Source organism: Hemicordylus capensis, chromosome 4, assembly GCF_027244095.1.
Source record: "Hemicordylus capensis ecotype Gifberg chromosome 4, rHemCap1.1.pri, whole genome shotgun sequence".
In the NCBI taxonomy this organism is placed as follows: Eukaryota; Metazoa; Chordata; class Lepidosauria; order Squamata; family Cordylidae; genus Hemicordylus; species Hemicordylus capensis.
Window position 1 is genome coordinate 100,181,177 of NC_069660.1, and position 13,088 is coordinate 100,194,264.

Genomic DNA, 13,088 nt, shown 5'->3' on the forward strand with positions numbered 1-13,088 from the left:
GCCAGTTGCAGGGGAGTAACAGCAAGAGAGAGGACATGCGCTCAGCTCCTGCCTGTAGGCTCCCAGTGGCATCCGGTGGGCCACTGTATGAAACAGGATGCTAGACTAGATGGGCCTTGGGCCTGATCCAGCAGGGCTGTTCTTATGTTCTTATGCACTTGCTTATTTCATCAGACAAATGAAATTACAATTCATTATTCACAGGAATAATGTACTATGTCATTGTATATCCATAAAACTATATTGTTGCATGGGTGTGACCAAGTGTTCTTTTCTTCATGTTTATCCAAACCCCTCTTAAAGCCATCCAAACTAGTAGCCAACACTATTTCTTGTGGCAGAGAATTCTACAAGTTGAATATGCATTGTGTGAAAAAGTACATGTTTGTTGGTCCTAGATTTCCTGGAAATCAATTTCATGGGATGACCCCTGGTTCTAGTGTTGTGTGTGAGAGAGAAATTTCTCTATCCACTTTCACCACACCATGCATGATTTTATAGACCTCTATCATGTCTCCCCGTAGTCATCTTTTTTCTAAACTAAAAAGCCCCAGGTGTTGTAGCCTTGCCTCATAAGGAAGGTGCTCTAGGCTCCTGATCATCTTGGTTGTCCTCTTCTGCACTTCTTCCAGTTCTACAATGTCTTTTCTTAGATGTGATGACCAGAATTGTATGCAGTACTCCAAATGTGGCTGCACCATAGTTTTGTGTAATGGCATTATAATATTAGCCGTTTTATTTTCAATCCCCTTCTATCATGGAATTAGCCTTTTTCACAGCTGCAGCGGATTGAGTTGACACTTTCAATGAGCTGTCCTCCATAACCCTGAGATCCTTCTCCTGGTCAGTCATCAACAGCTCAGATCCCATCAGTGTATATGTGAGTTTTTGCCCCAATATGCATCACTTTACACTTGAACCGCATTTGCCATTTTGTCACCCACTTACCCAGTTTGGACAGATCCTTTTGGATCTCCTCACAATCTGTTTTGGATTTCACTGCCCAAAAGAGTTCGGTATCATCTGCAGATTTGGCCTCCTCTTTGCTTACCCCAACCTTGAGATCATTTATGAATAAATTAAAATCACTGGTCCCAGTACAGATCCCTGAGGGACCCCACTTCTTACTTCCCTCCATTGTGAAAACTCTCCATTTATACCTACCCTCTGTTTCCTGTCCTTCAACCAGTTACCAGTCCACACGTACTTGTACCCTTATACCATGACTGCTAAGTTTTCTCAGGAGTCTTTGGGGAGGAACATTGTTGAAAGCTTTTTTAAAGTCCAGGAATATTATGTCTGCTGGATCACCTTTATCCACACACTTGTTGACACTCTCAAAGAACTTCAAAAGGTTCGTGAGGCAAGATTTACCTTTGCAGAAGGCATGCTGGCTCTCCCCCAGCAAGGCCTGTTCTTCTATGTGTTTTACAATTTTATCATTTAGAATGCTTTACACCAATTTGCCTGGAACAGATATTAAGCTAACTGGCCTGTAATTTCCTGGATCACCCCTGGACCCCTTTTTAAAAATTGTTGTTACGTTGGCTACTTTCCAGTCCTCCAGTACAGAGCCTGATTGTATGGATAAGTTATATATATTTTACAAGCGGGTCGGCAATTTCACATTTGAGTTCTTTAAGGACTTTTGGATGGATGCCATCTGGCTCTTTTGATTTGCTAGTTTTTAATTTTTACAGACAACATCATATCTTGTCACCTCTGTCTGACTCCGCTCTTTAGCCTCTGTCCCTCAGAAGCCCATTTAAGGAGCAGGTTTACGCTCAGTATCCTCTGCCATGAAGACAGATTAAAAGAACTCGTTCTCTGCAACCTCCATATCCTCCTTAATAATCCCTTTCACTCCCTCATTGTTTAATGGTCCAACCACCTCCCTGCCAGGTTTCCTACTTCTGATTATATTTTAAAACCTTTTTGTTATTCTCCTTGATGCTTTTAGCTAAATGTTCCTCAAATTCTCTTTTCGCCTCCCTTATTGTCACCTTGCATTTCTTTTTCCAGAGTTGGTGTTCCTTTCTGTTCTCTTCAATTGGGCAGGCTTTCCAGTTAGTTATAAATGGAAAGGAAGTCTTCTTCCCCTTTATAACTTCCTTGACTTTACCTGTTAGCCATGCTGGCATACTCCCAATCATGGTGGTACCTTTCCTCCTTTTTGGTATCCATTTTAACTGGGCTTCTGTTATTGTAGTTTTAAGTAAACACCATACATTCTGAACTGAAGTGACTCTTCTTATTTTCCCTTTCAGTTTTCTTTTCACCAAACTCCTCATTTTAGAGACATTTCCTCTTCTGAAATTCAAATTCTGTATTTATTAGACCTAACTTTTATGAAGCATTCAAAATTGCATGGGGGAGATATTGTATTTCTCATAACTAGTTATGTTATCCAAAAGGTGCCTTTTGGCAATCTTTTGAGAACTTTCCACACAACAAATGCACCCGGTGGGGGGAAATAGTATTTTCCCAGCATCACAATATTGCAGTTTAAGTGCTGGGAAAATGTGATAACCTCATAGCAGAAACACTGATTTAAGGAAAACACACCTGAATTTTGGCTCACAAATATGCAACCATTGTGCTAAAAATGATCTGGAAAAGCCCCCAGGATATATGGAGCTGCAACATAGGTAATGCCAGGGTCTCCTCTGCTGATATTCACTTGGGGTTGAGCCACTGCAGATATGCTCTCTCAGCATTCAAAATGATCATATTTCACATATGTATCTAAGGCTCTCTTTGGCAACTTTCCAATCATACAGGTCTATGTTTCTGTAACTGAATAGGTACTGATGGTTCTGGTACCTAAATACCCTTCTGAGTACCAATGAATCTTGCAGAAGTAATTTGAAGATACAGATAGTCTCAAAATTTGGCAAGCTAGCTAAAAGATAGAGTAGAGCCAAATTCAAACTCAGAACAGCAGGTATAGTACTGGTGAGCATAAGAACAACCCTGCTGGATCAGGCCCAAGGCCCAACTAATCCAGCATCCTGTTTCACACAGTGGCCTACCAGATGCCGCTGGAAGCCTACAGGCAGGAGTTGAGGGCAGCCCTCTCTCCTGCTGTTACTCCCCTGGTGGTAATCAATAAGCTTCAGAATATATTGGTTCTAAGTAAAAAATGTCAAGCTTGATTAAGAAATAAAACTAGGGTGCAGTAGTTTCTGGTGTTGTCAGTGCTAGCTGTCTTCTTCTCCAGATGACTGAACAATCTGATTCACCACAGATTTTTTTTCTGTGTGTGAAACTTAAGGCTTTTCAAATACAGAAAGACACTGTAAAATGTAAGCAGATACTCATACAGGCAGAGGTAGGTTTCCTGCTTGTAGATCCTCTCTAAGAGCTATTGGCCATGATTTATTGCCTTGTGGAGGACAGATCTGGGGAAGGTCACATCTTGGAAAAACAATTGTCCATGAGGAGTTTGCATAGATTTTATTTTTTCAAACGGTTGAGTTCAACTCTATAATCTTTGGAATGTTCAAAATGCACTCCAGTTCCCACAACACCTGCAGAAGCTTTGTGTTGCTTTAATGGATGTCCTATGGTTGCCTATATTCACTGTTGGAATGTATCTGCTAAACAGTCATGGTAGGCTAGCTGGAATTGGACCAGTGAAATGGAGAGGAATAAAATGTGGAATTCATATACACATAAGGTAAATTTCCAGACAATTGTCTTCTGTGATTAGTAGTAGTAGAGGCTGAAGTGTTTTTTACTTCACATTATGCACATGTTAAAATACCCAGGTTATCATTTGTCTTGTCTTCACCTGTGTCTCCCTTTTCCAATTCCAAAGTCAGTGTTACGGGAAGGGAAATGTCCTTCCCACTGATTCCATGACACAGGACTGCCTTCAGTATGTGTCTAATGGCTTTACCCACAGACGGCTGCCATGTTGCTGGTGAGAGTGCTTATTGTCTTTTAAAAGAATCTTGCAGCATGTTCTTTATGGCCACCTTTGCAGCTGAGAACAGACACACAAGCCTCCAAGTGAAGTGGTGGTTCAGGCTGTCACTCTTGTCCTTCCTTGACTCACTACTGCCCACCCACCCACATGGCCTCCTTTTGGTGAAACCTAACCAATTGCCTTGCAGCAGCCGGGTGTCTTGCTCATTTTCATAACTGGAGCAGGCAGAGACAAAAAGAGTGAGTGAGTAGGGGCTTATGTTTGTCAGCTCATTTGCAGTACATGTGCAGCACAATAAACTCCATTTATAATGTTAGGGCTGCCTTCTCCCTTTGGTTCATTGTTCAGCCGTTGAGTGTGCTTCTTATACTATAAACCAGGGGCTCCCAACCCTTTTTTAAAACAAGTGTACCCCTTCTGGCTCACATCATACTTCATTTTCTTATAAGCAGTCTTCTGGAGATTAATGGGACAAGTTTACTAGTTCCATTAATTTCAGTTGGAAATCCTCAGTGCTAATTTTCTGAAGCCTGTCAGGCAGGTTGAGGGGAGGAGTATGCTGAGCTTCAACATATAACCAGCCAATCAGGAGCAGAGGCAAAGGGTCTTCCTCCCTTTCTGCCGCAGACCCCGTTCCCTCCGTTTCTGCAGTAGACACATCACTGTGAATGTGTCAATTTCAAGCCAGCAATCATCAGATGGGGAACTTATAGAGCAACTGCAGCATGGGGAAGCAGGAGGGCTCTGAGTACTCCCTGAGAGTCCTTCAAGTATCTCTGGGGGTGCTAGTACCCTCTGTTGGGAACCCCTGCTGTAACCAACAATGCCCCCTGTAAGTATTTATACTAGTAAAATGGCTTTACAGGTGAAACTCGGAAAATTAGAATATCGTGCAAAAGTCCATTAATTTCAGTAATGCAAATTGAAAGGTGAAACTGATATATGAGACAGACGCATTACATGCAAAGCGAGATAAGTCAAGCCTTAATTTGTTATAATTGTGATGATCATGGAGTACAGCTCATGAAAACCCCAAATCCACAATCTCAGAAAATTAGAATATTACATGGAACCAAGAAGACAAGGATTGAAGAATAGAACAATATCGGACCTCTGAAAAGTATAAGCATGCATATGTATTCAGTACTTGGTTTGGGCCCCTTTTGCAGCAATTACTGCCTCAATGCGGCGTGGCATGGATGCTATCAGCCTGTGGCACTGATGAGGTGTTATGGAAGACCAGGATGCTTCATTAGCGGCCTTCAGCTCTTCTGCATTGTTTGGTCTCATGTCTCTCATCCTTCTCTTGGCAATGCCCCATAGATTCTCTATGGGGTCAGGTCAGGCGAGTTTGCTGGCCAATCAAGCACAGTATACTGTATACTTTTCAGAGGTCCGATATTGTTCTTTTCTTCAATCCTTGTCTTCTTGGTTCCATGTAATATTCTAATTTTCTGAGATTGTGGATTTGGGGTTTTCATGAGCTGTACGCCATGATCATCACAACTATAACAAATTAAGGCTTGACTTATCTCGCTTTGCATGTAATGCGTCTGTCTCATATATCAGTTTCACCTTTTAATTTGCATTACTGAAATTAATGGACTTTTGCACGATATTCTAATTTTCCGAGTTTCACCTGTACTTTATGCCTCCTATACTGCAAAGTCTGGACTTTCTGTATCTAAAAGTACCCAAGAAAACTGCCAATGTTTGTTCAAACTGTAACTAACCCATAATTTTCCAATGGGAGAGATTTTCCACATTTTCCAGGACTATTGAATTTTCCCGGGTCCCCCCGCCCCCGTCCACCTTTTCTGTGGTTAGGGCAAGGTCTGGTACCTGCCTGCAAAAACAGCATGTTTCTATCCTTTATGGTTTGGTCTGAGAGTTTCATGTCAGTTGACGAGTCAGTGAGGCCCATGCAGGTTTATGTATATATAGGTAAAAATGCCTAACATTACATTATCCTAGTTCTAATACTGTATTGAAAGCAACTCCTGATTGCACCATTCTTTTTTAAAATTATTAATCATTAATCATTATTAATCATATGTATATACCACCAAAAACTTATGTCTCTGGGTGGTTTACAATAAAAACAATACAAATTAAAACAAAACATTAACATATTTTAAAATTTAACACAATGTTCAACTATTAAAAACTGTAGCTCCAATTAGAAGCCTGGGTGAACAAATGTCTCTTGACTGCCGTTTAAAAAGTTGTCAGCGATGTGGAGGCTCATATTTCAACAGGGAGCGCATTCCAAAGCTGCAGGGCAGCAACAGAGAAGGCTGTCCCTGGGTAGCCACCAGATAAGTCTTTCCATTAAGAAGCCAGCACGAGAATTTGACTGCATGAGTCCTGGACCTGGTTTTTATCAAAAACAGGAGCTGTGGTTGGTCGGGCTGAGGAGATGTGTCTGGGAGAGCAGAAAAGTGGGAATGGTCTGGGGGCAGCAATATCACAGGTAGTGGGGAGAGAGAGGTATGGCGGTGGGAGTTGGGCAGCCCGTTACAGGGGGAAACAGTCCAGGCAATTGAGGCCTGTTCCTTTTCCCAGTTCTTCTCCCAACCCTGTGACCCCAGGGAGCTCTGAGAACACTTCCTCAAGGATTAGGGTGTTGCTGTTGAATGCCAGGTCAGTAAATGCTAAAACATAACTCATCTACAATTTGATTGTAGATGAGCATGCTGAACTGGTATATGTGACAAAAACCTGGTTGGATGAGCTGGGTGGGGTTGGTCTATCTGAGCTCTGTCCTCCAGGTTTCCTGATCATGCAGCAGCCCCATCTGGAGGGCTGGCAAGGGGATGTTGCAGTCATCTATTGAGAGATCTTTCCCATTTCCAGGTGCCCGGTCAGGCAATCTCAGAATTTTGAGTGTTTGTCCTTAAGGTGGCCTCTAGCCCTCAGACTAGTTGTAATTAAGGTCCTCTGAGATAGGCTGGAGATTCTGCTTGTGTACCGACCACTCCGCTGCACTTCAGTCTCTCTACCTGAGCTGGCAGGCGTGGTCTCGGAGGTGGCCTTGGGTTCCCCCAAACTTATTGTCTTGGGGGATTTCAGTGTCCATGCTGAGGCCCACCTAGTAGGTGCAGCTCAGGATTTCATAGCCTCCATGGCAACCATGGGCCTGTCTCAGCTGGTATCGGGCCCTACCCACGTGGCAGGACACACTCTGGATCTGGTTTTTGCTAACGGGAATAAATGATCTGGAGGTGGGCGAGTTTGAGATAGCTCCCTTGTTATGGACAGATCATCATCTAGTGAAGTTTAGTTTGACGTCTCCGTTTGCCCTCTGCAGGGGTGGTGGACTGATTAGGATGGTCTGCCCCTGGAGGCTTATGGATCCGCTTGGTTTCCAGATGGCCCTCTGGGAGTTTCCAGTGTCCAGAGCTGGTGACCCTGTCAAGGCCCTGGTGAATCTCTAGAATGGAGAGACAGCTCGGGCTGTTGATACGGTTGTTCCTAAATGCCCTCTCCGGCTTGGTGGAGCCCGTCCTGATGCTTGGTTTTCCTCGGAGCTTAGGGCAATGAAACAACTCAGGCAACAGCTGGAACGATGCTGGAGGAAGAGTCATGACAAATCCGACCAAACACGGGCTAGAGCCCATTTTAGGGACTACTCCGTGGTGATGGGGGAGGCGAAGAAATGCTTTTTCTCTGCTTCCATTGCATCTGTTCAGTACAGACCAGCAGAGCTCTTTCGTGTAGCAAAGACATTGCTGCACACATCCCCCCAGGTAATGGGTGCAGAATAATCTACAACCCATTGTGATCTGTTTGTGTGTCACTTTGCAGATAAAGTTGCTCATATCCATGCTGATTTGGACTCCAGGGTTTTGGCAGTTCTGGCAGACATGCCTCTGGTACCATCTGGTCCTTTTGTTTTGGTTTCTTTTCAGTTGGTGCAGTCTGAGGATGTGGACAAGATTCTGGGCAGTGTGTGGGCAACATTGTGTGCTCTTGACCCTTGCCCTTCATGGCTAATAAAAGCTGTCAGGGAGGCTACAAGCAGATGGTTGGAGGTGATTATTAATGCTTAATTAAGGGAGGGCAGGATGCCATCGTGCCTCAAGAAGGCGATGGTAAGACCATTATTTAAAAAGCCCTCCCTTGATCCCTCCAGCCCGGACAATTATAGACCTGTCTCTAACCTTCCCTTTTTGGGCAAGATGATTGAGCGTATTGTGACATCCCAGCTGCAGAGGGTCTTGGATGATATGGATCATCTGGACCCTTTCACTCTGGCTTCCGCCCCAGATGTGGGACTGAAACTGCCTTGGTCGCTCTAGTGGATGACCTATACCAGGAACTAGACAGGGGGAGTGTGTCCCTTTTGGTTCTGCTGGACCCCTCAGCAGCGTTCGATACCATTGACTATGGTATCCTTCTGGACCGCCTCTTGTGTATGGGAATTTGTGTATGGCTCTGGGTCCTTTCTTGGGGGGAGGGTCCAGAAGGTGGTGCTGGAGGACTATTGCTCGGCTCCATGGCCATTGGACTTTGAGGTCCCACAGGGTTCATTTTTGTCCCCCATACTGTTTAACATCTACATGAAACCGCTGGGAGAAGTCATCCGGGACTTGGACTGAGTTGTCAGCAATATGCAGATGACACTTAGCTCTATCTCTCCTTGTCATCTGATCCTAGGGTGGCAGTGGATGTCCTGAATAGGGGGCTGGAGCCGTGATAGGTTGGATGTGGGCAAATAAACTGAGATTGAATCCAGACAAGACAGAGGTAATGTTGGATCTGGTTGAATAAATCAACCAACCAACCAACCAGTGGCAACAGCAGACAAACCTCTCCAGATGATCTCAATGGGCAGTGGGGCTCATGGTGAAAAAGACATTGAGGCGCTTCACACGATCGGTGTGAAGCACCATTCCTCGCACACGAGCAGGGAGCTGTCCATGGGTGGCCGGATTGGCCACCCACATGACTGCTGGCTCCATCATGGAGCTGGCTGGGACTGTGGGGATCAGGGGCCACGCAGCTCCCGGAAGAGCCAATCAAGATGAGGAGATTTTACTGGTTCTGGATGAGGTTGCACGCCCCTTGAAGGAGCAAGTATGCAGCTTGGTGATATTACTGGACCCGGCTCTGCTTTTGGAAGCTCAGGTGGAGGCAGTGGCCAGGGGTGTCTTTGCATGGCTTCGGCTAGTGCGCCAGCTGCATCCCTTTCTTGAGAAGGCAGATCTGGCCACAGTTACCCATGCCTTAGTCACGTCACAGCTGGATTACTGTAACACACTCTATGTGGGGCTGCCCTTGAAGAATATCCAGAAACTGCAGCTAGTGCAAAATGCGGCAGCTAGGGTTTTATCTGGAGCTGCCTATTGGGATCACATCACACCCATTTTGAAAGAGCTGCCCTGGCTACCAGTGTATTTCCGGGTCCAATTCAAGGTGCCGGTTTTGACCTTTAAAGCCCTTAACAGTTTGGGCCTGGGATACCTGAGGGACCACCTGCTCCCAAAGGTTGCTGCCCACTTGACGGGGTCATCTGAGGGGACTCTGCTCTGGGTGCCGACAATGAGGGAGGTTCGGTTGTCATGCACATGCGACAGGGCCTTCTCTGTTGCTGCACCCAGACTCTGGAATGCTCTCCCGGTGGCTATTCAGTCCTCAGTCTCCATCACAGTTTTCTCCATCACAGTTAAATTTTGGCTTTTTACCCAGGCTTTTATATTATTGTCTCTACTGCTGCTTCTTTGTATTTTGTACAGTTTTTATGCTTGTATTTTAAATCTTTTTAGTCGGATTTGTTTTATATTTTTGCTTAATATTTTAATTGTGTCATTTTTTTTATAGTCTTGTTTTTAATTTTTGTGTAAACCACCTTGGGATTGTTTTAATGAAAGGCGGTATACAAATTTAACAATAAATAAACAAATCAACCAACCAACCAACCAACCAGTGGCAACAGCAGACAAACCTCTCCAGATGATCTCAATGGGCAGTGGGGCTCATGGTGAAAAAGACACTGAGGCGCTTCACACGATCGGTGTGAAGCACCATTCCTCGCACACGGGCAGGGAGCTGTCTGTGGGTGGCCGGATTGGCCAACCACATGACTGCTGGCTCCATCATGGAGCTGGCTGGGACTGTGGGGATCAGGGGCCACGCAGCTCCCGGAAGTTCAGGATGCCCCACGCAAGTGCATGGGGCATTCTGGAGAGACCCCCAGGGCCAGGAAGCTTGTTTCAGTGGAGGTGGGCCACGGCAGCACACAAACAACAAAATAGGAGGGGTGTTTTTTGCAGTTTGCTGCTGGGAGTCTCACGGCTCCCATGGCAGCAGATGACCAGTGGAAATCGGGCTAGGCTCCCTTAGCCTGATTTCCCCTGGTCATGAGAATATCCTCATTCTCTTAAATACCCAAGGCCTAAGCTGTTTAGGGCTTTATAGGTTATAACCAGCACCTTGTATTTTCCCAGAAACATGTTGGCAGCCAGTGTAGCTCTTTCAGTACAGGAGTAATAAGGTCTCTTTGAGATGACCCAGAGACCAACCTGGCTGCCGCATTTTGGACCAACTGAAGTTCTTGGACTATGTACAAAGGCAGCCCCACATAGAGTGCATTGCAGTAGTCAGGTCTGGAGGTTACCAGCATATGTACCACTGCTCTAAGATTGTTTATCTCAAGAAAAGGACGCAGCTAGAGTATCAGCCAAAGCTGATAAAAAGCACCTCTAGCCAGCACCTCAAGCTAGGACACCAGGGAGAAATTTGGCTCCAGAAGCACCCTCATACTGCGTGTATGTTCCTTCTGGGGAAGTGTGACCCCATCCAGAACCTTCAGATCAAGATTGTCTCCTGAGTTCTGACCCCACACAAAAAGTACCTCTGTCTTATCTGGATTCAGTCTCAGTTTGTTATCCCTCATCCAGCCCATTACTGCCTCCAGGCAGGCATTCAGGGAGGATATGCCTTGACATGGAGAAATAGATTTGGGTGTCATCAGCATACTAATAACACCCTGTACCAAATCTCCTCATGATCTCTCCCAGAAGTTTCATGTAGATGTTAAGGAGCATTGGAGACAGTATGGAGCCCTGAGGGATACAATGTAAGAGTTCAAATTTTGATTAGCAACAGTCTCCAAGTGACACCATCTGGAATCTGCCTGAGAGGTGGGTGCACTTCAGAGCAGTGCCTCCTATTCCCAACTCTCTCAGACTCTCCAGAAGGATACTATGGCCGATAGCATTGAAAGCTGCTGAGAGATTTAAAAAAAGGACCAATAGGATCACACTCCCTCTGTCAATTATCCATCAGGCTGACCAAGGCAATCTCCACTCCATTGCCTGCCCCAAAACCAGTTTGAAATGGGTCCAGATAATCAGTTTCCTCCAAGATTGTCTGGAGCTGGGAAGCCACCACCCTCTCAATTACCTTGCCCAGCCATGGAAGGTTGGAGACAGGCCTGTTGTTACCTAACTGAGGAATCCAATGCAGGCTTCTTCAGAAGAGGTCTAATAATTGCCTCCTTAAGACTAGGAGGCATCCTGCCCTCCCTCAGAAAAGCATGTATAATATCTTTGACCAAAAAAAAAGATATTCCCTAAAATGGATAATATGACCTCTCCTTCCCACTCAACTGGCGTGCATCCCTCCCAAGGCACAGCCCATGAGTCTTTTTCCTTTGGGAAATAGAGCAAGCATTTGTACAAGATATCGATGAGGCATGGCTGCTATTTCACTGGAAGAGGTCACTGTGTTCTTTGGCTTATCGTTGGTTGCTTTTGTCAACATGAATCCTAGAGTCTCTGGATACTTTCCTCTGTTGTGAAAGGTCAGAATTCTCTCTTGGCCACCCACCCCCACCCCCTAGATATATTTGGCAGGACATGCCATTATGCTCAGGCATAATTAGTCTTTGGTCATGTCATGTGTCAAAAATGGTTTTCAGTGTATTTTCCTAATGTGTGTGTCTCCCTTCTCAGATTGTCAGCGTCATAGATTAGGTCAAATGAGCTGTTCACTGGAAAGTGTCTGTGTGAGAATGTGGATTTGTGCATGTAAATATTTTCACATTTCATGCTGAAAAGTGGTCTAGCCTGCACAAGTGCTTAATTTCTAGCAAGAATTGTAACTGTAAATTAGACTCATATGCCTTTTAAGTTTTAAAAAACTTTTTTTTAACTTAAAGGCATTTTTTTTAATTCCCTCAAAAATAAAATAAAAAACCCTTCAAATTAAGCTATGTCGGTTCTGAATGTTTATTCAGTATTTTTGATGCTTTAGCGATATGACCTCCATTATAACATGAAAAGAACATGTCTCCTCCTTGCCTCAAATCTGCAAGCAAAGGAAGAAAGCAGGTAGACAGCATCTGATTCTCTGAAGCTCCTCTGAAGCAGATTTCAAAATAAGGTTGTTGCTAAAGGCCATCTTTCCTCCCACCTTCGGAAACCAAGTATGAAGGTAAAACAGTGCCCTTCACTTATTGTATGCCTACCCAAACTAAAGTAGCTTCCCACTGCCTGGGGTAATAATTGGAACTGCAATTAGTACAAAAGTATGTGAAGATATTATCTATACTGACAGTGTAAATTGAGTAGGGAGATATGTTCCTATGCCATTTAGCTACTTACTCTGTTCTTTTAAATGTCTTATATGCTTGCCTAGATGCTCATTGTTGGGGAAGAATAGATGAGGGGTAGATTTAAGGTCACAGAGCCAGCACTGGAAAGAAAGGAATGAATTATTAGTCCATCCTGTTAGGCAGAAAGTTAGGAAACATAGCTGTATGGTTGTGCATTTTTATGGCAATAACAACGAGGCATGGTGGCCTCTGAAATGGTTCTCATGATAAAATCCCAGCTGGCTGCTCAAAAGAACTGTGTTGTGGTCCGTGCTTGGGGATTTGACAAAGCAGCATATATGCATGTGAACTGGCTAGATCCAAAACATTTTTATGAGAGGGTAAATGAACATATGGAAAGAATCGAGAAAACCCCATCCAGCTTCTAATATGTAAACAGTGCTCTAGCCGTAGGTCATAAAGTAAATACAGATTTTTTAAAACACCCGATCGCCAGATGGTGAAGAAAAGTTTGAACTGAAGGTGATGAAAGCAAAATGTGTGCTATGAATGTGACAAGAAATCATTGGAATAAACCTTCAGCCTACACCTTCAGTC

At 44.4% G+C, this 13,088-nt stretch overlaps 1 protein-coding gene across 12 annotated transcripts in view; it reads left to right on the forward strand.

Annotated features, from left to right (window-relative positions):
* FGGY (FGGY carbohydrate kinase domain containing) overlaps nucleotides 1-13,088 on the forward strand; it is a 294,022-nt gene that overhangs the window by 256,313 nt on the left and 24,621 nt on the right. For 2 of the 12 annotated variants that reach the window (XR_008306941.1, XR_008306942.1), the window contains exon 15: nucleotides 12,191-12,370. The exons of 9 other annotated variants lie outside the window; for them this stretch is intronic. The gene's annotated coding sequence lies outside the window, so the exon portion shown is untranslated. Of the gene's footprint in view, nucleotides 1-12,190; nucleotides 12,371-13,088 lie in introns of those variants that run through there. One more of the 12 variants, XR_008306944.1, reaches the window with a different exon arrangement.